This window comes from Ambystoma mexicanum, chromosome 7p (genome assembly GCF_040938575.1).
Source record: "Ambystoma mexicanum isolate Mex_15411 chromosome 7p, UKY_AmexF1_1, whole genome shotgun sequence".
Classification (NCBI taxonomy): domain Eukaryota; kingdom Metazoa; phylum Chordata; class Amphibia; order Caudata; family Ambystomatidae; genus Ambystoma; species Ambystoma mexicanum.
The window spans coordinates 1,423,045-1,450,890 of NC_090939.1; the positions used below are offsets into that span (position 1 = coordinate 1,423,045).

Sequence of the window (27,846 nt, forward strand, 5' to 3'; positions counted from 1 at the left end):
AATCCAGGAAGATGGTTCATGTAATGCCAATACTATGCAACTATTGGGTGGTTCTACATGGAACCAGCCTAAAGTGGTAAAATATAACTAATACGTTTGTGCAATGTGTTTCCAGGAATTTGTACTGTTACTTTTGTTGGTATTATGTTCACCTAACGAACAAAGAAAGAGAAACAAGAGGAGAGCTTGACAAAGCCGTCATCCTTCCAGAAGTGTGCGGCAAAGGAGAGGGGTATGCTGGGCTCCTGGTGCCTCTGCACCCCACCACTCCCTGCTGTGACGTCATCAATAGAACCTTACCGTGTGGGTTCCATGGCATGGAACCCCGTGGAAGGTGGTGGGAATGGCAGTTGGGGCCATGAGCTGGGCCTACAGGGTCTCTCTCGGTGGAGTCCTTTTTGGTGTACTCATGTTTTCTTCATTATGACAATAAAGCTCGACTTTTAGGAACTTTGCTTGCTGTGTTCTCATCTATATGAAGGGTGCTGGTTTGGTCTCCCACAAAACATTCCAACCATTGCCCGTCTGAGTTCCATTTTGAGATTTTTAACGTCACACTATTTAAATATGTGTCATTGTCCAATGGTCACTGTGTCTCGGGAATGATGAGTCTTCTGCAGTGCTCGCTGGGCATGGCCAGTAGCCATATCACTTGGCCACTGTGTGAGGGAATTTGCTTGAGCAGTGCCTCATGCATAGTGAAACTCACTGCAATCCATGCTAGGTGTGCCACCGGCCATGCCCAACTGGCACCACACCTGGAGTATGATGTGATATGTTATTTATAACGCGCTTAATACGCAGAGGTTTCTAAGTGCGGACCCGGGGATCGAACCTGTGTTGCTCCGCGTCGTCTTGCTTCCAAGGCGAGCATGTTGCCCCTGAGCTATCCTGAAATACAGGCTGACAATAGTTTTTGGCCTTCCATGCATTTTCCGCTGGGCATAGCTTTTGGTAACGCCCAGTGGAGGTGGTGTGCTGTGCTTCTGGGTGCTCGGAGCAGAAGCGAAGGCAGCTCTGAAGACCAGACTGAGGTGTGCTTCTGGGTGCTCGGAGCAGAAGCGAAGGCAGCTCTGAAGACCAGACTGAGGTGTGCTTCTGGGTGCTCGGAGCAGAAGCGAAGGCAGCTCTGAAGACCAGACTGAGGTGTGCTTCTGGGTGCTCGGAGCAGAAGCGAAGGCAGCTCTGAAGACCAGACTGAGGTGTGCTTCTGGGTGCTCGGAGCAGAAGCGAAGGCAGCTCTGAAGACCAGACTGAGGTGTGCTTCTGGGTGCTCGGAGCAGAAGCGAAGGCAGCTCTGAAGACCAGACTGAGGTGTGCTTCTGGGTGCTCGGAGCAGAAGCGAAGGCAGCTCTGAAGACCAGACTGAGGTGTGCTTCTGGGTGCTCGGAGCAGAAGCGAAGGCAGCTCTGAAGACCAGACTGAGGTGTGCTTCTGGGTGCTCGGAGCAGAAGCGAAGGCAGCTCTGAAGACCAGACTGAGGTGTGCTTCTGGGTGCTCGGAGCAGAAACGAAGGTAGCTCTGAAGACCAGACTGAGGTGTGCTTTAGTCGTGACAGTTATGGAAAGCAGTAAGGGTCAAGAGTGTCCTGTAGTGCTGCCTACAGTGGGGTGCTCAGGTCCCGCACTCTATTTGGAGCTGCTCCAGGTATTCAGTCGGTGGACCTTCACACCCATGCATCACATTGGCATTGCATGGCCCAGACCCCGCCAAGAGAGATAGAGGAGCGCCCTCAGCCTGTCATTGAACCTCAGGGTCACTCCCTGCCTCAACTTTTCTGAGGGTGGCTCTGGGTCTCCAACTCAAGGGCCCTCATTACAAGTCTGGCGGTCCGGTAATACCATGCTGGTAGCACTGTGTGCAGGCACTATTACCCGATAGCACAATTCTGAGCCAAAATGCTGGTAACACTGGCACTGATAGCAGCATACCCTGTGCCATCAGTACCGGAGACACAGACATCGGAAGTACCGGCAACCCCGCAGACACATGCCGGAATCACTGGCACCACAGATCCAGCGTCCTAATACCAACATGGTATTACCGGTACAACTGGCATAAAATGCTGGTAGCACCGAAAAATCCATGCCGGAAACACTGGCATCGTGGACCAGTCTGGAAATGGTCCCAGGGGGGGCCAAATAAGCCACAGGTGCACCAGTTCCCCCCAGGTGCACCCAATACAACCAGGAACACTAGAAAAGGCCCACACCCAGAACACCGGACCAACATAACCCTTCTGCCTCTCTCTGTGGTAGCAATGGGCATGGAGGCGCTGCATGCTGCAGTGCAGCAACTCTCTGTGGTAGCAATGGACATGGAGGCGCTGCACGCTGCAGTGCAGCTGAATGAGCTGGAGCAGCACCAATGGTGGCAGGAGGCCAGAGAGAGGAGGAGAAGCATGATGATGGCTGGGATGCAAGTGGCGAGGCAGAGGCAAGCAGTCACACCTCGCACAAGGGCCACACCCGGGCCCTGACAGATGGGCAGAAACATACTCTGTACCCGCTAAACAGGGAGACAATCTAAGAACTACTGACCCTAATCCAGGGCGACATAGGGAGCAGGATCGGCATCTGGACAGTCGTACCACTGCTGCTGAAGCTGGTGTCGGCCCTGCACTTCCTAGCCACAGATACCTTCCAGCACTCTGTGGGTCAGCTGCATGGCATATCGCAGCCCACCTTCGCCAGAGTGCTGGTGCAGGTACTGGAGGCTCATCCTGCACCATTTGGGCCAACACATCGCCCTCCCAACCACCCTGACACAGGTGAACATGCTCGGCGCATTGGACTGCACACATGTTGATCTGGTGTCCTCACACGCCACAGGGGAGGTGTACAGGAACCACAAGCAGTACTATTCCCTCAACATACGGATTACCTGCGACGCCAACCTCACCATCATGCATTGCTCTGCACAGTTCCCAGGGTCAACCCACGACTCCATGATCTGCGGAACAGCACCATGCCAGCATGCATGGCACGGCACAGCGGACAAAGGACCTGGATGTTGGGTGAGTACATGCACAAGTACACACACAGTGCTGCATGGTTCACAGGCCAAAGGGGGGATTATAACACAAATGCATGACCCACAACCAGCAAGTATAAGAGGGTACAACCAGTGCATTCCCAAAAGTCAGTCAACGAAGCACAGGTGTAACACCAGACTGTTGCTGCGTCAGTCAAGTACATACGTTAACCCTGAGGAATCAAATAGGCAAATCACTACAGGTAGCGAATGCAACACTGCCACATCAAGAAATCCATACCTGCAGTGTACCGTCCCACCCAGGCCAATGAAGCTATGCCCTACAAGGTGCATGTATGCACAGATCGTGCAGAACCCTCAGTCACAGGCAACACCACTGCCGTGCACCACCAGCCATGCATGTACACATTCAAGGCAAAAGGCGAAGTGCCCCATGCACTACACCTTTCCCACTTGTGTGAATGCCAGTGCACAATTGTGACTGCTCTCTGACAAGTAGAGGGGCGTAAGTCAGTGGGATAGGATGGGAGATGGACAAAACGTCCTGGAGTGCTGTTGCCAGCTACTGTGATGACAAAGAAGCAATGTGTATACTGTGCCTACTGTGCAGGTGTGCCCTCTTGCCACGTTGATGCATGTCAGTGCATGGCCAGACCGCAGTGCGGGTGTCATGTGGTGTGTGCAGATACTTTTGGGGTGGTGGCCTGGTGATTAGCGCACCACACCGTGGGGATATGCATGCTGGGACTGTTGGTGGCTAGTGCATTCCCACCCAAACCAATCCACCCCAGAGAGTACAACACAGCTCTGTACGGATGACACACAATTGCCATTGCAGGGTGCCTCACAGTGCATGACTCGCATACTTACCATGGTTTTGGATGCATGGAGTATCATGGAATAGAATAACGTGCCATTAGAACGCCAGTGCTGCCACATGCATGCCATGGCTCACCTTGCCCCGCCCTACCTTGCAGGTGATTCTGTATATCGAATACTGCCCTGCCTAATGACACCGTTGAGGGATCCACAGTCGTCAATGGGCATGACATATGACCGTACCCATGTGCGAACAAGGGCAACCATCGAGCAGATGTATGGACTCCTAAAGGCACATTTCAGATGCCTACAGCGGTCTGGGGGTGCACCTATGTACAGGTCAGAGAATGTGGAGCAGATACTCCTGGCCTATGCAATGTTGCATAATATCTCTATAAAATGAAACATACCCTTGCCCCCAGATCTCGACATGCTCCCCCCAGAGGGCGAGAAGATGGTGATGATGCTGACGAGGCAGCACCAGCCTGGCACTGGCACGTGCACATGGATGCCAGGGACAGGCGTATTGCACAACAAGAAATCATAGACACCTTCTTCTGAGGTGCCCTCACTGTGCACCACCCAAGATATGTCACTGTATTTAATGTACTCGCCCAATAAAATCCATACCCTTGAATACCCACTGTCCACTCATTGCAAGTGACTATACGTATGTATTGAACTGTACTACAAACTACAGGTCCGGGATTGCCCGCACAGATACTGCCATGGACTCCGCCAGTGCAGACACACCTCCATTCCCCTCCTGGACCCTCTGGGCAAGTTCTATGAGGGCAGAACTGGTATGGCCCAGGGCATGGACACAGTGGTGGCCAGTAGCCTGAATGGCCAGCCTAATCAGCTGGGCCTCTGCTAGCTGCTGGTGTTGGATACCAACCATCTCCTCATGGCGGGCGTCCATCTGCCATATGCGCTCATCCATCTCCCTGATAGACGGCGTTGGTGGGCTGTGGAAGGTGGATGGACCGACGGTGGGGGAGGGTGTGGTGGAGCACTGGGGTGTGTCACCTAAGTCTTGCCCTACATCTGCTGCATCAGCCTCATCAGAGTTGGTGCCGTGTGATGTGGGGGTGCTCTAGATGGACGCAAAGGGGGTGCCACTGCCCGTGGAGCAGGCTGCTGTTCCGGGGAAGCTGGCTGGCTGTTGGGACTGATTTTCTATAGTCTGGCCTGGTGGACAGATGTATAGAAGGTCAACCTATATTGTGACAGGAACACCTCTGGGGTACCCAAACCAGTTTAGGTAGCAGTGACAGGCAGTCTAGGCTAAGTTCTTCAGAGGTGGTGAGCTTGGAAAGTGTCCATATTGAGGTCACACAATGGGCATCACAAATTGCACTTAGACAGGATGTATAAAAATACAGTTATTTAATTATTATTTAATTGCGGCCAAAACACACTATGAGAAAATGAATACAAGCAGGTAGACTTATCACACAATGCTATCAAACTAAACACATATATACATTCACTGGGGGTGTAAAGCATACTACAAATCAAATACTCCTGCAAAGGAATGGATAGACAAGTAATATATACAAAAGATCCGCAGAGAGGGTCCCTAGCTAAAATTGCCCAGCCCTAAGTTGACTAATGCCCAGAATGATCCCCAACAGTGAAGAGTCTTGCAAAGGCAAGCACTGGCAAAGCCAATAGTGTTAGAAATTGGATTATTATGAGCCCATTGACTTATAATGGGAGTATAGGGGTGAGTTAAAAGCTCAATGACTTATCCCCCTTTACTCCGAATCTTCCCCAGTCTTGGTAGAAAAAAGGGTGGGTATCCTAAGTTACTTTTCCCACAGAAATCCATGGTCCTCATTTTTCAGGGGTTGCAGGTTCGAGCTTCACTCCGGTTGGTGTCTTTTGCTGGTGCAAGGACTCTAAGTCAAGGAATACAAAAACAAACAATGCAGCCCCCCTCTCAGGACTAGACTCGGTTCAAGTAAGCAGGTTTAGGATGGTGCACGCCGTGCACAGCAATGCAACAGGACTCAGTAGCTGCGGTCAGACTTCCCAGTCTATCTCGGGTCCCCTTTGTGCTAGGAAGCCGATATTCCGCAGGAGGGAGCCTTGCCATGGCAGCTGAGGGTCCACTGGGTTTCAGGCCGGAAATCGGTGTGGTGACGAAGTTAGCATGGTAGCCCAAAAACAAAGCTGGTCAGCCACAGGACAGTTCCACAACACTTCTGAAGGCGTTTTTTGTGCTGGCACCGAGCAGACGTCGGGAATGGATGGTCCCTCCACTCCAAGGGTGGTAGCACCTTCGCAGGCCTCCTGAAGATCACGAGCAAGACAGGGCTCCTCCAGGGCTGCAGCAGAAGTTGGTTGCCAGGACTCCTTCAATCGGGTCTCGGGTCTCTTCGCAGGTCTCACAGCTGGATAGGATACTTGGCTCCTTCAGGTTTCTCCAGGATCTGTGAAGAATGGGTGCAGGGGTCCCCTTCTTATCTTAAAAGCAAGGTAGGAGCTTAAACTCCCACTAGCCAATAGCAGGACTAGCTGTCACACCGCTCCCCGCACAGGCTACTACTCTTCCTATGAAGACACGCCCCTCCACGTCCACAGCCTCTTCCCAACCAGCACCCAAACACACACGTCCCGACAGGAGTACCTTATTGCCTCATCATGTTTCACGCTATAGGGCACGGCATGGCATGCTTGGCAAGGCTGGAGTGTATCGCCCTTCACGTTTGTGGCAAGCGAACTGGAGGCTCCTTCATCACAGGAACACACACCATTCCTGGAGTGTCAAAGACATGGCCACAATTCTGATCCTCTCCCATTTTTCTTGTACCATTATTCCTGAAGCAGAATTTTGGGCTCTCCAATGGCACTATCTGCAAGGGTCCTCCTCTGTCTTCGACCCATGTCAATAGTTTAGCAAGTCCTGGCCATAATGGCTTGAATCTATTCTGTACTATGTCAGTAGTAGGCTTGTAACAACCTATGACCATCCATACTCCTTTCTCCCATCCGTCTGGTGAAAGCACTGTTCCCCAAATTTGTATTTGGCCTCTGTTCTTCCAACTTCGAGGTTCCTCTGGAGTTTTTCCTTGAGCGTTCAGCTTTTGATTCACGTCTCTTCTGATCTCTGCTCCTCTAACTCCAGGCTTTTCATATCTGATTACCATGTTCCTTGTTTTTCCATTGTTTCTTGTCTTTATGTCCTGGACATAATCGTCTTCATTTGGATTCGTTGCTTCAGTTGCCCATTTGAGTGAAGCATCACTTCCCATGAACTGTCCTCTGGTCTTGCACATTGCTATGTGTGATAGACAGTGCGCCGTCTGCACATCTATTTCAACAGCTACAAAGTTCTTTGACTTCCCCATGCTGTAAGGTAGGAGTGCACAAACAAAGCATTCCTCCTTTGAATTTCGTCGTCCAACTTCTTTTATATGTTAATACCAGATGTTATTTCCCAAGTGTGCTATGCTGTCAGGTAGTCGTTTAGTTTGTTGTTGTCTTCTTGGGTGCTTCTTCTGATTGTTAGGGTTTTCATGTAGTTTGCTATCATCACATCCTTAATAGCATCCAGGTAGCTCCTTCTCACTGGAGGATTCTCAGCACCTCCATCCATGGTCCAGGCATCTTCATCTGTACCATTTGAGTAGGAGAAAGCCTGGTAATTCTTTTCTTGTCCTCTTGTCTTTTCCTGGCTCTGGTTATGACTGGCCAAATTGATTCTGCTATCATCTCCGCACGTGATAGTTTTGCTGGGCTTGCACTAGCCCCTTTCAGTGCTGGATCAGGGGTGCTTGTCAATGCTGTCTCTGTTGGTTTATTCTCCAACTCCTTTTGTCTCTTTAAAAGTTCATCTTTCTCCATTTCCCTTTTCACTTCATTTGGTGTGGAACATCTCATAGTTGGTTGTCCAAATCTCTCCCCTTCTTTGGACTGTGGTTCTGCAGTTATTGACACTAAACCTGGTGTATGTGCACTCATCGTTCGCGTGTATGTGTTTTTCATTAACCTTTTCTCATGCTTGCTCTGCCGACCCTGTCTCCGGCTTTTCAATTTGTTTGTTACCACAAGTGAGTGTGTATTATTGCTCACCACATCCATTTCAAGCTCACTCATTCCGCTTTCAGACCTTCTAGGGACTGGAATGACTTTGTAAGGTCTGGGCACTTTTGTGGGTTTCATGCTTACATCATTAGGTGGGTGCACTGGAATCGGAACGCTTTGTGCACCAATGAAAAATGCAGTACGAATCGTCAGTGACAGTACGACAATCATGAATATAATGCATAGGTACATAATTCCTCTATATGTCAACCTACAACACTTAGTTCTGGGACAATGCGATCGCCTCTCCTCCTGAGGGATGACAACCTTACTACTTTGGTTGCCCATCTCGATCATCTAAGGAAAGAAAACCTCTTTAACACGTTATAGGTTATCTCTGGGTTCTGCTGTTTCTGCTCGTAGGTTGCAGATACTGGAACGATTGTCCTTCCTCGCCTGAATAAGTGATTGTCTCTTGTCTCTGGAAACAGTCCTCATTTCCGTATACGAAAATGTCAAAATAATGTAATAAGTTCAGCAGGTCATTAATGTGCGTGTTCAAAATAAACAAGTTCCCAGTCAATGCCTCTTATCTGTCTCACTCCAGACATGTTGTATCCTTGTCAGCATAAACAGGAGTGAAGTTTCTGGCAATGCTTTCTCGATCTGTCCCTCGGCGGAAAGTCTTACAATCTTCTCCGGAAATTCTGGTGATGATTAGAAAGTTCAACCTGCATTACAATATGCTCATCTGTGTAGAGTTCGCTGGGTCTCTGATGAAAGTGAGGACGTCAACACTGGCAGGTCTCCCCACGAGCTCTGCAAGGTCCTCAATTGGGTGAAAGAATGCGTTGCTTGCCAGTCTGCTATCTTCTGGTGACAGGGACATTTGTCTTGTCCTTGCTGAATTCTGTAACTGCTCGGCACTCACTAGGAGCAGCTTCTGTGATTTCGATGAGCTTGAAGAGCAATCTGAATTATGATTCTGTTCAGGAGTATACTCAAACGTTCTGTGTTTGCTGGATCTCGAAAGAATGTCAAGACGCCAGTGTGTCTTCCCAACAAGATCTGGACAGTCTTCAATTGATATGCTATGGCTTTTATAACGTTCCTATAAACAAGTGTTTCAAGGCGTGACGAGGCAAGGGAGGGGAACAAAGGGGGGACAGACAGCGATCCTACTAGGCCAGGTGTCATTTAGATTGCGCAAGTGCGTGGGAGGGGGGCATGGACAGTGCCGTACATGGGAATATAATAATGGCCAACAAGTGGCAAGTGCATGGGTAAGTGCAGCATCAGGTGTCAGGCTGGTATGGGGACTGTAGGGATACGGAACAGTCCCAAGTGCAGGGGTTGCCAGGTGGGCAGTGCAGGTATGTGACTCTGGCGGGGGAGGGACCTGGGCCCGAGAATCGAAGGTGTCCAGGTAGCCAGTGCAGGTTTGTCAGACTCACCACCGTGCAGACTGGCCGGGGCGGTGGCTCAGGACCAGACGAGAGCTATTCAATGAGTCCAGAATCTTCAGTCACTGCTGGTGTTATTCCCAGAAGGGAAAATACCCAGACCAGACCCCCTCTCACTGAGGGAACTCTTTTTGGTAATGGACCTTCCCGCTGTTTTAGATAACAGCCAAGAAGATAAATTACCCAAAAGAGCGGGGATACCCACAGCGCTTTCACCAAGCTGTAAAGAAAGGACAAAATATTAGAACCAAAAATGGAAGAAGGAATGTAATACAGATCTGCTGATAGGACTAATACCTGAAATACAGGTGATGGGTGATTGGTAGTATCTATGAGCAAGAGAATGGAGAATTATATTAGCCAGGGTCAGGGAGAAAAGCTTTCAGAGGAACAATAAGGGAATTGCCTGTTCTTACCCTCTGTATCCTAAAGTAATGCCTAGATATTGGTAAACAACGGCAGGATGAAAGAGGAAGGTTAGTATGGGGGACTCCCCGGGCGGAACGAGGGCCGATACTAGTTTCAGCAGAGCATTTGGATTATTGCACTGATCTTCAGGTAAGTTTCCAACGTAGAAAAGAAATGAGGATGGTATGTATTGTCCAAGCATGTTGATGGTGAACCATCGCCAAGTATGGCATTGAAAGTAAGTGGATATGGCGGACACAGGGTGTGGAGAATTCTCAGAGAGAAATGATACAGTTTCAATCTTACCAGGCGAGGAGAAGTCTCAGCCAATCAAGATCGCTGATCGGGCGGGGTTATGACCTTCCATGAGTATGCTGGGTACGCGGGATTGCTTAGCTCAAAGACGGGATTCGTGCAGGGCAGGGAGGATGGCGGGCGGGAGGTCGCCTTGAAGAACTCGAGGAGTGGAGCGCTGAATCATAGTCGGATGGTCCGGGTCTGAAGCCAACGAGTCAAAAGCCAGGTAACAAAGGAGAGACGAGAAGAGTAGTCAAAAAGGATATCCGAGGTCAGTTTCACAAAGGAGTTCGGCAGTACAGGTATGGAAGTAGTAACGCTAATCAGAAGCACCTAGTCTGGTGTTACGGACACCTTTATGGGAAGGTGAATGGGAACTGAAGGGGCATGTTGTGCTACCGGCTGACAACGTAGCGGTCAGCTGATCAGTCACGTGACTACGTGACAGCAACCTTCGTTTCCCTAGCAACCTCCAGCATTGCCAGAAGGGAGCCGTTCTCCGCCGTCTTTGCTCCTGCATAGAAGGATAAAGCAAAGGGCATAGTGCGGATTGTACCGCACGTGTGACAAGGTTCAGGTCACAGCCAGGAGGTCAGCAGAGGAGAGGAGGAGAAAAAGCAGAAGCAAAGAGGAAGGTTTTGAGCTGCTTCCAGAGCCGGAGATGGTTCTCCTCAAGTTTAAGGGAGGGAGGCTGTTCCAGAGGGAGGAACCAGCTGAAGAAAGAGATCTATCACCAACTTATTGCTTGGAGAAGCGACTGACCCTGAGGCAGTTGGTGGCAGATGAGCAGAAAGCTTGAATAGGAAGATATTTAGGGAGAGAGAGTTGAAGGTATTGAGGCCCTAGACCCCAGAAGACCTTGTGGATGATGCAGAGGGTTTTGAACTTGATCCTCTCTGCCTCTGGGAGCCAGTGCAGAGATTTAAGTCCTGGAAAGATACGATCCCTGGGCTTGAGGCCAAGGACAAGTCTTGCCGTCCTGTTCTAGATGAGTTTCAGAGGGTGGAGAGTAGAAGCAGGCAGATTTAGAAAGAGGCTGTTGCAGTAGTCCAGCCTAGAGAGAACCAGCACTCTGGAGACAGTGAGCTTCTGGGGGAAGGAGAGGAAAGGAAGGATACCTCTGAGGAGGTGCAGCTGGTAGTGTGACTGCTTAGAGATGTCAGAGATGTGAGGAGAAAAGGAAAGTGTGGAGTCGAAGATGACCCTGAGGTTTTTAGCCTTGCCGGTGGGAGCAGGAAGAGGGCCAAGTGAGGCTAGCCAGAGAGCTACAGGAAAGGAGGGAGCGGGTGTGCCGATGAGGAGAATCTTAGTCTTAGTGGCATTAAGGCAGAGGTCATTGGCGGCACACCACTCCTGGATAGCAGACAAACAGTCAGAGATGAGGGAAGGAGAGGAGGAGGCGTAGGGTAGCCTGAAAATGAGCTGGGTGTTGTCCACATAACACTGAAAGTTGGGGCAGAGAGTGACAATGCGGTGGGCAAGGAGTGCCAGGTATTGGTTGAACAGCCAGGGGGAGAGGTTAGACCCCTGGGGAACACCACAGGTAGAGAAAAAGATAGCGGAGAGGAAGGACCCAAGTTGGACCTGGGAGGGTCGGTAAGAGAGGAAAGACGTCAGCCACGCTAGATCCTGACCAGTGATACCCAGGTTATCAAGGAGACGGTTGAGCAGGATGGCATGGTTAACAGTGTCAAAGGCAGAAGAGAGATCAAGCAGGATGAGGACGCAAAGGCTGTTAGTGTCATGATGCCTACCCCTGGAGCACCAGGACAGGCCCAGCACCCTCGGGAGCAGGCATCATGCCCTCAGGTAAAAGCCCAGCGACCCCTAATAGGGGCTCTTTGGACTTTGTCCTGGCGCCTTTGGCGCCAGGCTCATGTTGGACATCAGTCCTGGCACCATAGGCGCCAGGCGAATAAAAGAGGGTGTTTGGTGCACTTACCTGACGCAGACCATGCTGCATGAAGCCTCAAGCCAAATGAGGCTTGGGAGGGACTATTTTATCAAAGGAACTATTTTACTTGGATGGGGACCGTGGAAGAATACTTACCTGGAACTTCTTCCAAGGCTATTTAAACCACGCCCGGACTGCCACACGTGCTTCGTGTTGCTCTGCATCTAGCAGCTGAACGCTCACCGTGCCGGCTCCTGCATCTTGCCTCCAGCCACGCCCGCCTCGATCTTGGGATACCTGAAAGGAAGGAAGGGAAGAGAAAAGGTGAAAAGCAAGAACTTAATCTAACTTCCTACCTGTGTCCGGAACCATCACGCCAGCGATCCTGAAGATAGACATTCTTTAAAAGCATCGCGCTACTTGTTGCAGCGCCGCGCATCACTCACCTGCCTCGTGGGCTCTTCACTATCCACCGCGACCTTCTGGGCATTCCGCCACATCTCTGCACCTGCAGGGGAGAAGAAGAGACAAAAGGTGAGCAGGAGAACAAATGAGGAAAGCCTGATTTTCCGTCACAAGACTTACCTGGCCATATTTGACGGAATCACTCCTCATTTCGGGTCGGCGCCACTTCTTGGCCTGGTACCGCACCCCGGCCCCTAAGGGGAAAAAAGAAAGACATTACTAGAGGGATTCAAAGACATTTAAAGGGATCATTTTATCACAAACTCACCTGAGTTTATCTCCGGCAATATCCCTCGAAGCATCACTTCCACTCTGCATCTGAAAATAAGGACAGATCGCAGGTTAAGAAAAGCAAACAAAGAGAAGACTCTACTCTAGAACTTTTTAAACTACATACTTACAGCATTTCGCCTTCCGAAACCAGTGAAGTAACTGGTCAAATACGCGCCCCTGCACCAGAAGCAGGATGGAGAGCTCATCCATTCAAACATTAAGGTGAGCCTTGATTGTGGATTTCGGAGGTGGTCAGAGAAGAGCAAAGGGGAGGTGGGAAGCAATCACAATACTCTGCAGTCAGTAAATCCCCTTTCTCCACCTACAGAAAGATTTTTCTACGGGCCAGACAAGCCAGATATGGGGGTCCAGTTCAGTCGGTGTTTCGAATCCTGCGCATCACACTTGAAGAGGTCACAGCAATCCAGACCAGGTCAGTGTCTCCGTGGGAGCCAGGTGAGCGTTACAGTTAGAGTCAAGGTTGGAGAGGTCTTCACGGATGTTCAGGAGAGCAGCTTCCCTGCTTCTGGCCACTCTGAAGCCAGATTGATGGTCATGAAGACAAAAAATAGATTCAGTGTGGAGATTAAGCTTGGAGATGGCCAGTTTCTCCAGAAGTTTTCCCAGGAAGGGAGTGATGGAGATTGGGCGATAGCTGGGCAGGAGGGGTCGGCAGAGGTTTTCTTAAGAAGAGGGTGCACAAGGGAGTGCTTCAGGGAGGATGGGAAGACTCCAGTGGCAAAGGAGTGATTGCTGACATCAGCCAGGGCAGGAGCCATGGAGTTGATGTGTTCCTCGATGGTTATTGAGGAATAGGGGTGGACCTGTTTTGACAATATTTCATACCACATATTACATATCACATTTCATAGATCGACTTGTCTAGAAACCTTGTATGCAGAGAACAGGAGAAAGTCAGAGAAGGAGGGAGGAGAGCAGGGAGTAGAGGGAGGGGAAAAGAGGAGACTGAGGACAGGATGTCTTGAGTTTTAGAGATGAAGTGAGAAGCCAGTGCTGTGCAGAGGGCCTGGGAAGGGACAGGAGAGGTAGAGACTGCGGCAGGATTGGCCAGTTCATTGCAGATTTTAAAGAGTTCAGCCGAGTTGTATGATGCCGCAGAGACACAGACTTGGATATGCGCTCTCTTCTTGGATAGGAAAGAGAGCCGGTATTGTCTTTGGAGCAGGCGGCAGATCAGTTTGTCAGAGGATGTATATGAAGCATGCCATTTCCTCTCGGTCACCCTGCACTTGCATTTGAGGGTGACGAGGTCTGAGTCATACCAAGAGTTGCACTTGGCTTTGGGCTTCAGGCAGATTCTCATGACAGGGGCAAGGATATCAAGAGTATCAGATATAGCAGAGTGGAGTGTGGAGAGGGCTGTGTCAGGGTGAGAGCCAGCCAAAGGGGGTTGCGGGGGAGAGAAGGTGGCGGCGAAAGCCTCAACGGACACGCGCTTCATGGGTCGGATGACCGAGAAGGTGAGTGGCAGTGATGGAATTGGCTTGGCCTGACGAGTAGGGAGGGTGAGGTGGGAGGAGAGGAGAAAGTGATCACTCCAGGAGAGAGGAGTGGAGAGGGGGATAGAGAGGGGAAGGTCGGATGAGATCAGAACCTCCAGAGTGTGCCCTGCAGAGTGAGTTGGGCCAGAGGGGAGAATAGTGAGTGAGAGTCGCAGAGGTCGCGAAAGAGTCCTGAGGGAGGACAGGAGGCATCCAGGTGGATGTTGAAGTCTCCAAGGAGGAGGAGTTGGGTGGTGGAGTGAGGAGGAGAGGTCCGACCACTCAGAGAGGAAGGAGGAGATATAACCAGGTGGCCGATAGATAGTAGCCACAGTAAGGGAATGGCTAGGAGAGAGAGAGAGCCTGCAGACGAGGAATTCAAAAGAGGAGTAGGCCTGGGTGGGAGTGACAGAGGCAGGAATCCACTCGGGGAAGATCAGGGCTACACCCCCTCCAGGGCGGTTTGACCTGGGCGTGGAGAGGATCTTGCAGCCGTCAGGAAGGAGCGTCTCAAAGCTCGTGACAGAGCTGGCCGTGAACCATTTATTTATTTGGATTTATTAAGCGCCCAGCGGTCCAGAGGCATTGTGGCGCTGTTAACAGAATATTCAGCTTAGTACAGGTTAGCAAACAGTGGTTCCGTGGTTACAGAGGAACAGTTTGGAGGCAAGGCAAAGTAATGCGAGAGTTAGTTGAATAGCTTTGTTTTCAGTGTTTTCAGTGTTTTCCTGAAGGTAGAGAGGGATTGTTCGCTTCTCAGATTGGGCGGTAGCGAGTTCCATGCTTTGGGTTGGTGCGTGGTGTATTCTGTCTAAGTACGCTGGTGCGGTTTGGGTAATGCATCTGTGTGTGATTGTAAGGGCTTTAAATGTTATGCGTTCTTTGACTGGGAACCAGTGGGCGTCCCTTCTTGCCTGGGTGATGTGCTCTCTCTTGGCAATGCTGAGTGCCGTTCTGAGGGAATTGTTTTGTGCTGCTTGCAAACGATTGATGTTATGTGTAGAGGTGCCGAGAAGCAAGATATTGCAGTAATCTAGTTTTGCACCTATTGTGGCTCTGGCAATGTTGCGGCAGTTCTTTTGTGATAGATAGGGGTTCACTGCATTTATGATTTTAGAGATGAGAGCTGCTACTAATGAAATGGCACTGACTTGTCTGTCCATAGATAGTGTGTATTCTAGGTAAACACCTAAGGTTTTCACTGAGGCTGCAGTTGTAATGACTGTGTCTTCGATGATGAAGGAACTATACGGGTTGTCAAGTCTTTTTAGGGCTTCTTTAGGGCCTACTAGTAGTATTTCATATTTTTCCCCATTTAGACACAGTCTGTTTACTGCCATCCAAGCCTGGATGCGGGCGTATATCTCTTGGAGGGCTTTTAGGTCTTGGTCATAGTTGCCCGTTAGGGGAATGAGAACTTGTGTGTCGTCAGCATAGTTGGTGAAGGCTATGCCGAAGTCTTCTAGGTCGATGAATAGTGGGAGGGTAAAAAGGTTGTAGAGTGTGGGGGAGGTGCATGAACCTTGTGCGACACCACATTCGATGGGTGACAGTAGGGCAGTTGCTTGGTCAGAGAAAACTCTCATGGCTCGACCATCCAGGAAGTAGGTGATCCATGCAGTGGCTTCCGTAGAGAAGTGGGCTGTGTCGGTGAGATGTTTACATAGGATCTTGTGGTCAACCAAGTCGAAGGCTGCCAAGAGGTCTAGGAGAGGAGGAGTGAGGTTTTGTTTTTGTCCATGTTTTTGAGTAGTTGGTTCTTGAGGTCGAGTACGGCTGATTCTGTGCCGTGACGGGGGTGGAAACCTGATTGTCTTTTTCCGAGGATGTTGTGCATTTTCACGTAAGCTTTAATCTGTAGATAGGCAGCTTTATCTAAGATTTTCAGTCGAAATGGCACTGTGGTGATGGGGCAGTAGTTGTTAGGGGAGTCTGGGTCGAGGGAGGTTTTATTTAGTAGGGGCTGTACCCAAGCTTCCTTGAGGGTGGTTGGGACGGCGCTGGAGGCAAAGGATGTGTTGATGAAGGAGGTGATAAAACGGGCAAGTGTTGTAGCACAGTCTTTGATTAAGTTAGCTGGGCATATGTCACCTTTACATATTGATGGTTTGATGTGCTTCAAGATGTGGAGGACTTCTCTGAAAGTGAAGGAATTGGGTGGTTTACTACAGTTGTGTCCGTGTGGCTTGTCTGTGGCTGGCTTAGGTGTAGGGTTGGGTTTAGGAAGTTTGTCAAATTGAGTTTTGATTTTGTTTTTGAGTGTATTAATTTTATTTAGCATGGCGTGTTGGATGTTATTGCACCATGTGGAGTTTTGTTCGGTGGGTTGAGCAGAGGTGGTGGGGATAGTAAGCTCATTATAGATGGCAAATAGCTCTTTAGACTGTGAGTTGGCTTTCTCAATTCTGGTATTGTAGTAGGTAGCAGCTTTGGCTGTAGATATGGCCTTTTTGTAATGTTTAGCGATAGTGAGGTAGGAGTCCCTTGTGGTGGTGGCTGGATTACCTGCCAAGCGGTTAGTGATGTTCCTTTGGCAATGCGTGCATCCTTTAGTTCTTGTGTGAACCAGGAGTTAGCATGGAGTATTTTTTTTTCTTTTTTCTTTTCTAGTGGCGCTACCTTTTCTATTATGTCTTTTAGCGTGTTAGGGTCTTTGGAGGTAGGGTGAGCGAGTGCTGGGGTTTCCAGGAGCAGGATAATTCTATCCACGGTGAGCAGTTTTTTTATCTTGCCATGGTAGTTGGTGCAGTTGGGTGAGGGTTCCTACCAAAGAAGTGTAATAAGTGGTGATCGGTCCATGGCCTGGGAGTGTTAGAGCTGATGTCGGCTACACAATTGTGATCAGCAATCCAGTCAAGGTTTCGGCCTTTGGTGTGGGTAGGATCATTTACAAGTTGAGTGAAGCTTAGGTCTAAGAGGGCTTTGGCGAAGGCTTTGCTTTTTAAAAATCTTTTGGTTCTTTAAAGCCCAGGTTGAGGTCACCTAAAAGAATGACTTTTGAGTTTGCTTTCAGGTTGTCGCCTAGGATGTGGATAATGTTAGATTGGAAGTTGAGTTTTGGGCATGGTGGGCGATATACGATGTGTACTGTTATAGTGTCATTTGGCGAGGGAGATAGTTTGATTGACAGTGAGTCAAAGTTCTCAGCTTCATTGGTCTTTAACTGTCTGGCATTGAGGGATTCTTTGATGATTAGGGCGACCCCTCCTCCTCTACTGGATATTCTGTCTTGCCGCAGGATGATGTACCCTGGTGGCAGTGTTCGGCAGACAGCTGGACCGGAGACTTCGTGTAACCAGGTGCGCCTGTGCTGGCGGGACATGGTGGATGGGCAGCAATGGTGCAGGTCACCAAAACAACTAAGAATCAGGAAGGGAGCGCTGCGTGCATCACCTTAGAATGCAGGAGGGGCTGGATGGAGGTATGCTCTTCTCATGGCTTGGCGATCAGGTCTCGTGGTTGATCCTACTGGGGAGAGGACGGCTCGTGCCCTTCTCCGCTGGAGCTGGATGCATGTCTCGGTGAGACCGAGGACATCGAGGTCAAGTTATTCCAGGAGGCAACAGATATCAGAGGAGTGTTTTACAGCAGAGCGAGAGCTTAAAGTGGCAATTTGGAGAAGGTTGCCATCCTTGAAGGACTTCCGGGAGGGGTACAGATCACAGGTACGCCCTTTGGAGGTGTTGTAGAGGCCCGAGGAGGGGCCGAGAGGGGAGGAGAAGGCAAGATAGCAAAGGTGGAGGCAGAAAGTGGGGGTGAGGTAGCCACAGAAAGGGGAGAGGGGATAGCAGGAGAAGAAAGGAAATTGATGAGGCGCAGGGAGCGTCTATCAAAGAGGTGAAGGTTGGCCTGAGAGCCTTGGACCAGGACGGTGCCATTAGAGTAAACATTAATGATGACCTTGGAGGAATGGAAGGAGGTCAGGAAGGCATCCCAGCAGGTGCCACCATTAATGGGAGAAGAGGAGAAAGGAGAGAGCACAGAGACCATATGAGGGGTCCATAGGTCTGGCGAAGGAACGACAAAGAGGATCTCAGTCAGAGGTTCCTTGGAGGAGGCACTGGTATAGGCGTCAGCAAGAGGGAGGCCTGGGTTGGAGACCAGGATGTCCTTTTTAAACTTTTTCCTACCAGATTTAGTGAGGAGAGCAGGATAGTCAATAGAGAAGCAGTTAGAAAAGATAGGAGAGAGAGAGCGCACCATAGAGTAGGTGGGAAAGGAGAGAGGTGAAAATACTAGGGAAGCACACTAGAGTAGGCAGACAAGACAGCGAGAGCCAAGCAAGTTGAGCAGTAGGACAAGATGATGATGCTCAGGATTAAGAGCTAGAAAAGGCACATTTTTAAGACAGCAGAGAAAACACACCTACATTTGAGAATCCTGAATAAAGGGAGAAAGGCCTAGGTTTCACAAAGCAATTTAGTGATAGAATAGCACTCTGACAAGCCTATTCGCTGCTTCTTCTGCTTGGGACATTGGTCTTGTCCTCCCTGTATTCCGGAAGCACAAGAAACTGCTCGGCAATCACGATGAGCAGCCTGCTTATGGTCTTTTCATTTTCAGGGTCTTGAAGAAATTCAGTGATGTTAGTGAGCCTTCCCTCTAAGGACGGGTACGATCTCAATACTAACTCAAAATATATCAAAATGTCCTTAGTGATGTCACTGCTGTGGGACACCGTAAGCAAGTTTGAATAAGGCTCCTGTATGAAAAGAGTCTGGATACTATATTTTCCTCCAATTTATGTGTCCTCGATCAAAATTTGGCATATCTTTTTCTTGTCAAGGCTTCAGTATGCCTCAGTCCAAAGTTCAAAGTCAATAACCTATGTTGTGGCTTATACGTACAATTTTTCTTCTTCACCCTGCAACTAGGATACACAGATTGTCTGTGTTTTATGTCCTTATCCCCTTTTTTTCTCAAAGGAAATGTCCAAAATTAAGCCACAACTTTACACAAAAGTTCTTGGTCTTTGTTTTGCTGGTCATGCGTCCTTCTTCCTCGTCATGGATCTCGTCTGCACGTGCTGTGGTTCTTCCCCGTTGTCTGTAGTCTCTACACATTGGGGTGCAGGCAGGGGGCTTTTTCCAATGTATGGCTTGATGTCAACCAGAAATATTCAAGCTCTTCTTCCCTGTAGCTTGACTGCAGAGGGAGTTACGTCCTCCACTCTGAATGGACCATTGAACCTTGGCTCGTCCCACTTCTTTCTTGTGTAATTTCTCACCAGGACCATGTCCCCAGGAAACAGTTGTGGAACACGTAAACCCTGAATTTAGTCTGTTGTAGTATCTCCTTCTGTGTTCTGTGCTCCCCTTCATCCTTTTTGTCGCCACTGCACCGGTCCTGAAATTACAGTAAGACAAGATGTCATGCAATTCAAGTAATTTTGCATTTCAGATCCTAAAACTTCCCCTGTTGGCTGAGCATCACATCTAGCTCTATCTCGGGGTGTCAGTGGTGTGTGCATCCTTCTGCCTGTTATGATTTCATGCAGCGTAAGGTGGTGGTCAGAACCAGGCTGGTTTCCGAGCGCATACCGTGCCAGTGGAAGGCAGTGTAGCCATCCCTTCTTTAGAGTAAGCTTCAACTTGGCTATCCTTTCCTTTAACAAGCCGTTGAGCTTCTCGCATATTCCATTACCTTGAGGATGATAGGCCGAAGAAAACTTGTGCTTTATACCAAGCAACAAGCTGATCTGTTCAAAGACTGCACTAACAAAGTGAGGCCCATTGTCTGATCTCATGACCGCACATATTCCCCATCTGGGAAATACCTCCCTTAACAGAAATTTGGCCGCACAGGTAGAGTCTGGGTGTGTACATGGACCTGCTTCTATCCATCTAGAGAATGGACACACCACAACGATTAGGTACCTGTATGCGTTACATACTTGAATCATAGCGACATAATCGACATGCAAGTATTGAAAAGGTCCATTGGGCCTTGGGATGACTCCTCTAATTACTCGTAGTGTGTGCCCATCCATGAACTGTTGGCAGATTATACAGTTCACCATAAAAAATGCAACGTGTTCCGCTAAGTTCAGTATAAACAAGTCTTCAGCAATCGTCTCTGCTAAATTCTCTTTCGTCATGTATGCTGGATAGTGTAACTGTCCCAGTGCAATCTTCAATAAGGCTATAGGCATCACCGTTTTACCAGTGCTGTCTTGTCGCCACAAGCTCTCGGAGGGGTTTAAAGAACACCTTTGCCGCTTCCAGAGAGTTTTATCCTCCTGTGGTGCCTCCCCTTGGAGTTCCATTAATTGGGTTTTCTCCATATTACTATAACTGTCCGGTTTACTTCGTGCAACAATCATTCTCTCATGCACATCAGTTATTTCCACATTCATTATTGTTTCGTCTTTGGTCAACACACCCTTGGCTTCTGTCGCCTTTTGGGGTTGCCGCATTTCACAACCGCTATGCCCACTGGGAGCTGTAGTGCCTTAATGAGCCTGTCCAACAGGGCTGCGAGCTGCACTGCCGTGCCATCCACTCGGAGGTAGCACCTCCTTTTCCAGCATGCTAAGCCTGCTTGCACTGTTGATGTCACATAGGTGGAGTCACTGTACACCGTCACTTCCTGGTCTGCGTGATTCTCAAGTGTGAGTATCAACGTCAATAATTCTGCAGCCTGTGCTGAATAACTTGAAATTCTCCATTTGCTGTGTGCTTTATCACAGCAGTGCCTGTATACCTTTTCCCATCATTTTGATCGATTCTCGAAGAATTGTCAACAAAGACAATTTCTCCTTCTGCCAATGCATTTTCTTTCACTCTGGGAATCTCATCATAAAATTATTCATAGTTCGCGCAGTCATGGATCGGCTCTCCTTCAGTGACTGGCTCTGCTATAAACATAGCTGGGTTCACGATCTTGCATCGAATTATCTTAAACAATGGATTTGATATGATCACTTCATATGCAGAAGCTCTCTGAGATGTCAATGTGCCTTTTGGTTTCTCTAGAATAGCAAATAGTGCGTGCTCGACGAACAACGTCATTGAGCATCCCATCACAATGGTTGTAGCCTTCTCTGTGGCGAACCCTGCGGCAGCTGAACTTTGTTCGCATGGAAAGTGACCTCTCATCACTGGGTCCAAATTCCTACTGTAGTATGTCAGGGGCTTTTACCCTAACGTGGTTCTCTGTGTGAGTACTGCTATCATAACACTGCCATCCGTGTGTGAAAACAGGTAGAATTCTGCTGCATAATTGGGAATCCCTAAAACTGGTGCCGTGCAAATTGCCCTTTTTAGTTCGATAAATCCTTCTTCCATGGTTTCAGTCCATTCAATTTTTTCTTTCCTCCCCTGTGCCTTCTTTAGAGCTTGTAACAAGGGCTTGGTATAAGAGCTGTAGTCAAAGACTCATGCCCTGACATAATTGCATAATCCTAGAAAACTCTGCATTCGTTTTATCGTGTGTGGCTTGGCTGTGTTTAATATGGCTTCAGCCCTTTCAGGGGTAACTCTTTTCCCCTCCTGTGATATTAGCTGGCCTATGTACAGCACTTCTTGTTGACAGTATTGTAACTTCTCTTTGTCAACTTTATATCCTTTTTCAGCCAATACAGTCAATAGCTGAATAGAATTGTGCCTGCACGTTTCTTCTGTTGTGCTGCAAATTAAGATGTCACCCACATATTGTAAGACAACACTCTCTAATGCAATATTGCTTAAGTCCATCTGCAGGACTCTGTTGAAAATCGAAGGACACTCACAGTACCCCTGAGGTAACCTTGTGCAGCAGAATTTGTCTGAACGTTAATGACGTCAAATCTTGTGAGTCTTTGTGCAATGGGATTGAGAAAAATTAATTTTGCAAGTCAATCACTGTGAAATAATTTGCCTCAACTGGTATATTACATAGGATTGTGCACAGTTTAGGGACTAGAGGGAACTCAGCCTCTTCAATAGCATTTATTGACCTTAAATCCTGGATTAAACGCCAAGACCCTCCCTTTGAGTTTTTGATAGGGTACACCGCGGTGTTGCATGACGACTCTGACATCACTAAGATGCGCTGCTCCATCATAGTAGAAATTGTCTTAAAAATACCTTTATCTGCTTCCCTAGACATGGAATGTTATCGTGCTTTTGGTAAAATTGATCCTAGTTTCAATGCAATCCTTACTTCTCCTGCTCCTTTCAACAAGCCTACTTCATAAGGGCCTGTGGTCCACACTGAGACAGGCACCTGGGCCATGTTGTCATCAAAATATTCATGACGTTTTTGTGCCAGCATCATTTTCTGGGGCACTTCTCTTTTGATCATTCTCACCCAATAAATGAGATTAACCTCAACTGTCCTTTCATCTACACCTGTTTGTTCATCAAATAGATCATCATCAGTGACGTCAGTCAATCTGTATCCTTCCTCAATGGCGATTACTGTGCACCATTGCCTGCCTTCATCATCGCAACCATCGATCAGTGCCATTCTCCCTCGCACGATGGCTGTGTGTATTGCCAAGAGAAACACTTGTCCCTTTTCCTCATGCATAGGTATTCTTGGCCTAAATAAAAACTCATCTGGGGATCTCATGGTTTTGTCAGCAAGGCCTGGTAGCCCTGCCATTAATATACGCACTCCATACGCAAATATTTCTGGTTCCAATGGAGCAGCTCTCATAGCTGTTTGTCCCACGTATGCTCTAATCATTTTGCATACGTTCAAATAATGCATTCCTGGAGTCGAACATACTATGCCCTTCTCCATGAACGAGATTGTCATGTTTAACGTCGTCATTGGGTCTCGTTCCAATATGTTTACTGGCGTTTGCCTTGAATATAGCAGTGGCACATTCATGTCACGTTCTCCTATAGAGACTGGAAGTTCTTTTGTAAAAGGAACACGACTTTTTGCTCCTAAGAAGCCCTGAGTATTTATGGCATTGCCGGACAAGGAAAACTTGCCTTCATGTATACACGAGCATGTTGCACCTGTGTCAACTAAGAAGGAATACTCTTTATCCCCTATGAGGACATCTACCCTTGGTTCCTCATGAGGGTCTGGTGTCACTGATAGGATAGAACACATCAGGTTTCCCAGTGAGCTGTCCTAGTCCATATAAAACGTCCCATGCTGAGTGAATGGACTACCTCCATCACCAGTGTTATTTCTCATTCCAGAATTCAATGCCTGTCCTGCACTTGTTGTCTGTGACAGTTGCATCAGCGACTGTTGAGACTGTCCTTATGGAAAACTTGTCATACTGTGAGGTTGCAAGCTTTGTTGTGCTCCTGGCGCTTGCTGCTGCACCGTGTGATTTTGTGCAACTCCATTTCCACCCTGCTGTAAAAACACAGGTGGATTCACCATTCCTACTCTTGTTACTTGGTCATTTTGCAACATGCCTTGACTTCTGCATGTGCGTGCTAGATGCCCTGTCATCCCACACGTTCAACATATTGGCGGTGGTCTGATTATTTGCCTATTTGACATATCCTGATTGTCATTTTTCATATTTTGAAAACCTCCCTGGTTACCTTGGAAACCTCCCTGATTACTCTGGAAACCTATTCCTCGAAACCCTCTCCCTCTGGGGGAAAACCCATTACTGCCTTGATCAATTTGCCTTTGATTATTGACCTGTTGTATGTCTGATCCCTCTGTGCTAGTTATCATCGCCCCTTCAATGGCATATTTTGACAATTTCTTCTGCACTAACTTTGCCTCTTCAGCTTTTCGTGCAGCCTTTTTTTGCGATTTTTCTCTTGCAGTAGCCTGCAAAAGTGAGCTATGGTCAACTGTATTTCAGACCACGGTTTGGCATCGATTCCTACCAATTTCTTGAGCTGCTTCTGTACCTGATCTGGTAGCCCTTGGCATAATATGTGGTAAAACACAGTTATGTACTTCCCCCAAGATTAATGTGTTTCCAGCACCCAGGAGTGAATGTAAAGCAAAGGATCTTCTGATTCCTTCATTTTGCGTGTCATTATAGCTCCCGTGTCAGAAGTATCTTGGTATAGCAATCAGCAGGATAACCTGCTTGTGTCCACACGTTGTCAGCTCTATCACCAAATATGGCGATTAAACTACCCTTTATGTCCCCGATAGCTAACGTGTTACCTCCCGTCATTTTTTCTAGATCATGTATCCATTTTCCATTTTCCGGCTCCCGATGTTAACTTTGGAAGCTTATTTTTCACATTTTCTCTATCCATGTGTGGCCAAGGAATATACTGTGGCCTCATTCCTCCTTTTTCGAGCAACGGGAATTCTAACACATGGCACTCCTTTTCTTCTCATCATTTTTCTATCCACTGCAGGGGTAATATTCCTGCAGCGCCGTCTACCTGGCAATGTCTGCTCACACAGGGCGGTGGAGACACCCCCCTCTGATCGTAAGATACTCCTTCATGTCGGTCTTATTGTGTGGCTGACTCTGATGCCTTAGGTGCAGACTCACTAGAATCTGACCATCTTATTCCCTTTCCCCTCAAGAAGCATTTTTCGTGTCTTCTCTCATCTTCCTTTTCTTAATATTCTTCTCTTTCTGCATCTGATATTGTCTGTGCCCAACTCGTGTAACTCCTCTCATCTTCCTCGTTCCTATTTAGTGTCAACCTATCTAGGGACAGGTCTCTATTTCTGCTACTTCGGGAGGCATCCTCAGTGTCATACAACTGAGTGCTCTCAAGACGCTTGTCCTCTCCTCTCCCTTGGGGTACCTGTTACAGCCCCATTTCATCATATATTCTATCGATTGTTTCTCCGATGCTTCTTGTGTCGAAGTCATCTTCGATGTTTGCCCTAGACGTGCCTGGTACTGAATCGTACTCGGGAAATCATTCTTCTATGTGCTCCCAGTTTACCACTGGATCAGGTTTCTTAACCTCTTTTTCCAGATATTCAAGATCCCGTGCCCTCTGTCTTCGCTTGCGTTCTATGTCATCATCGAACACTCTGCGCTTACTCTCTTCCTCTCTGACTCAATCTTCTTCCTGTTTCTTCAAATCCCTACGTTCATTTGCCCTTTGTATTTCCTCATCCATTCATCTCATCTTTTTATTCTCTTCTCCCGTATCTTTTGTTCTTCTTCTATTCTTCGTTCCTGCCTGTCCTGATCATTAGCTGCTCTTGACTTATGATCTAATTTCCTTTCTTGCTCTTCGCAATACAGCTGCTCTCGTTTCTGTCTATCTTTTTTCCTGATTCTTTCGTCTCTCCATCCTTTCTCCTTTTCCTTCTCTTTCCATTTTGAATCGTCTGACTCTCCCTTTTGTCTCACGTCCTCAATGCCTTTACCATCGAGTTTCAATAAAATCTGACCTCCCATCATTCTGTGTGAATGCCATCTCATCAGTTCTGTCCTCATCTCCTTTCCATCTCTTTCCCCTCTCTACTCATATCTAGAGATGTACTTGCTTGTGCTTGATCTCCTTTTTCCTTCCTGGGTCTCTCCTTGTCCCTCGGGACTTTGGAGGTGATATCTCTATCTCTGTCTTTGTCTGGGTTTTCATCCCTACTTTGCGTAGGTGACTCATCTGCGGGGTTGCTATATCCCGTGGCTGTTTTAAGTTCCCTCAACGGATATAATCCATCGTCTTTACTGACTTCGCTTTTTGTTTCAGACGGGGCAGGTGGCGCAGAAGTCGTTTCAACCCCCTCTGTGCATATGTTAGGTTTCCAATCTAATGGTGGCTCCTCCTTATCCTCTGTACATTTTCCAAAGCTCTGAACTTGCCAGGCGTTTATCTAACTTTTTGCCAGTATACGTGGCGTGCAAATATGTTGTCATGTGTTGCAGGACCGTTTTAGATAGCGATCCACCTTGGGGCCGTGGCATAAACATTTTGTGGGCGGTTCCTTTTAACCCATTCTGCCCTGTACTACTTCAGCTTATGTGCATGCTTTGGCAACTGTTTGCACAAGTGTACTAACGGTGTAATGTCTTCCATACTTAAATTTATTTATTTTCTCCTCATACAACACCTTGTTATGCTTTATGTTTCTCAAACAAAATCAACAATATGAGCGAGCATCAACTGTCGCAAGCTCCAAACCCATTTTTTCCCCAGAAATGTTACTTTTATTTTTTCAAGCAACAACCATCAATTCATGTCATACAACATCCAGGCTATACAATCGCACAATTTTCATGCTATTTCCCCCAAAAGTGTTCTTACCTCGTAACATCAGAGAAAAAAGAAAAACACAAGACAGACGTGACAGACTAGATAAATCTCATGCCCCTATCATTATTCTGACATGCAATTTAGGCCCATTTCCTTCAGATTGCCTCTTTCATCGATTCTGATCTCCCATGTCATCCTATTCATTCAAGACTTTAAATGCAGGCTTCTTCTAGCGCTATATTAAAGCCTAGGTATTTGGGCGTATCCTCTATGCTCGGGTATCCTCCTGGTATCTCCCTTTATGCTCGGGTATCCTCCCGGTATCTCTCTCTATTGCTCGGGTACCCTTGAGTCAATATTTTCCCCTTATATATATGACACTCTTACTCTGTCGTTATGTTTTATCCCACCTCCCTCCGTTACCTACCCTTACTTGTTCTAAGGCATGCAACTGTTTGCCAAAGCATTTAGTCTTTTTTCACTCACCGTTCGCATTTCTTTTTTTCCTCTCTGGATGCTCGGGATCACCGCCTTCGCTACCGCTTCTCCTTGCTGTTCGTCCGATCAGCTGCCTGTAGAACGGGGAGGGGTTTGTGGGGGAAAGCACAGGTTCCTTCAGCCCTCAACCTGCAGGGTTTTACTTAGACTTAGACTATCCACTATCTATGAGGAGCCTCTCAGTCTACTTAGCCAGATGGCAAAGGACTTGTGATATTGCCGAGGACCTAGAGTTACTTATGTCGACGTCCAATGGGTGTCTTATCTAGTCGATAATCGAAAACCATCAATCTCTACTACCAAGTGTGTAGCAGGGACACAAGCCAACCCATAGGACTGGGGGTTTCCCAAACAGCACTTTCAGTTGAGCAGCAGCACCTTTGAGATGGATGGGGATGCAGATTGATACTCTCGCATCAAATCAATAATGACAACTCAACGGTTTGGCAAAGGGAGTCCGTTTAATGACAAGTACAAAAAACAGGGAGTTTATGAATATCAGCAATCATTCGATTTTCCTTCTCGCTTCAACTCAAATTAATTTCAGAAAACATACATCATTTATACCAAAAACTCGTCATCACTGACGTGTAATATCTCAAAACTTAGCATGCAACTTAATTGGTTCTAGGAAGGTAACTTTAATATAGGTACTATATCTGTATATGGTAACAAAGTGAGGGGATTGGATATCAGGTGGGGCATCTAAGCCCTTCCTTCAAAATGGCTACTGTAGACGTCACTGATAGTACGACGTCCCATTGGTTCTACTCACTATAGGACCCTAGATTACGTGGTCCACTATGATTGGGTTGGCATCAACCCCACTCATACTTTTCCACTTGCTTAGCAGCGTTCAGAATGGCCGGCCAGGTGCAGGGAGTTCGTCTGCACCACCAGCCTCCCTCTAATTATTGCAACTATCAATCATCACTTCAGTGGTCATGTGTCAATGATTTCTTTGTATTTTGGTCTCGAGTCTGCTTCTTGGTCTGGGAAAGTTAAGGCGTCTGGGCATGGCAAGGGTCCATGTGTAGGTATAAAAGTTTCATCCCGTTTGCTTGCTTGGTCATGTGATTTCGACGCCGTGAAATTGTCTTATTCTCCAT

General features: G+C 47.9%; 1 protein-coding gene across 4 annotated transcripts in view; it reads left to right on the plus strand.

Annotated features, from left to right (window-relative positions):
- The window catches only part of MAB21L3 (mab-21 like 3), a 330,989-nt gene that overhangs the window by 27,149 nt on the left and 275,994 nt on the right, over positions 1–27,846 (plus strand). The window lies entirely within an intron of this gene.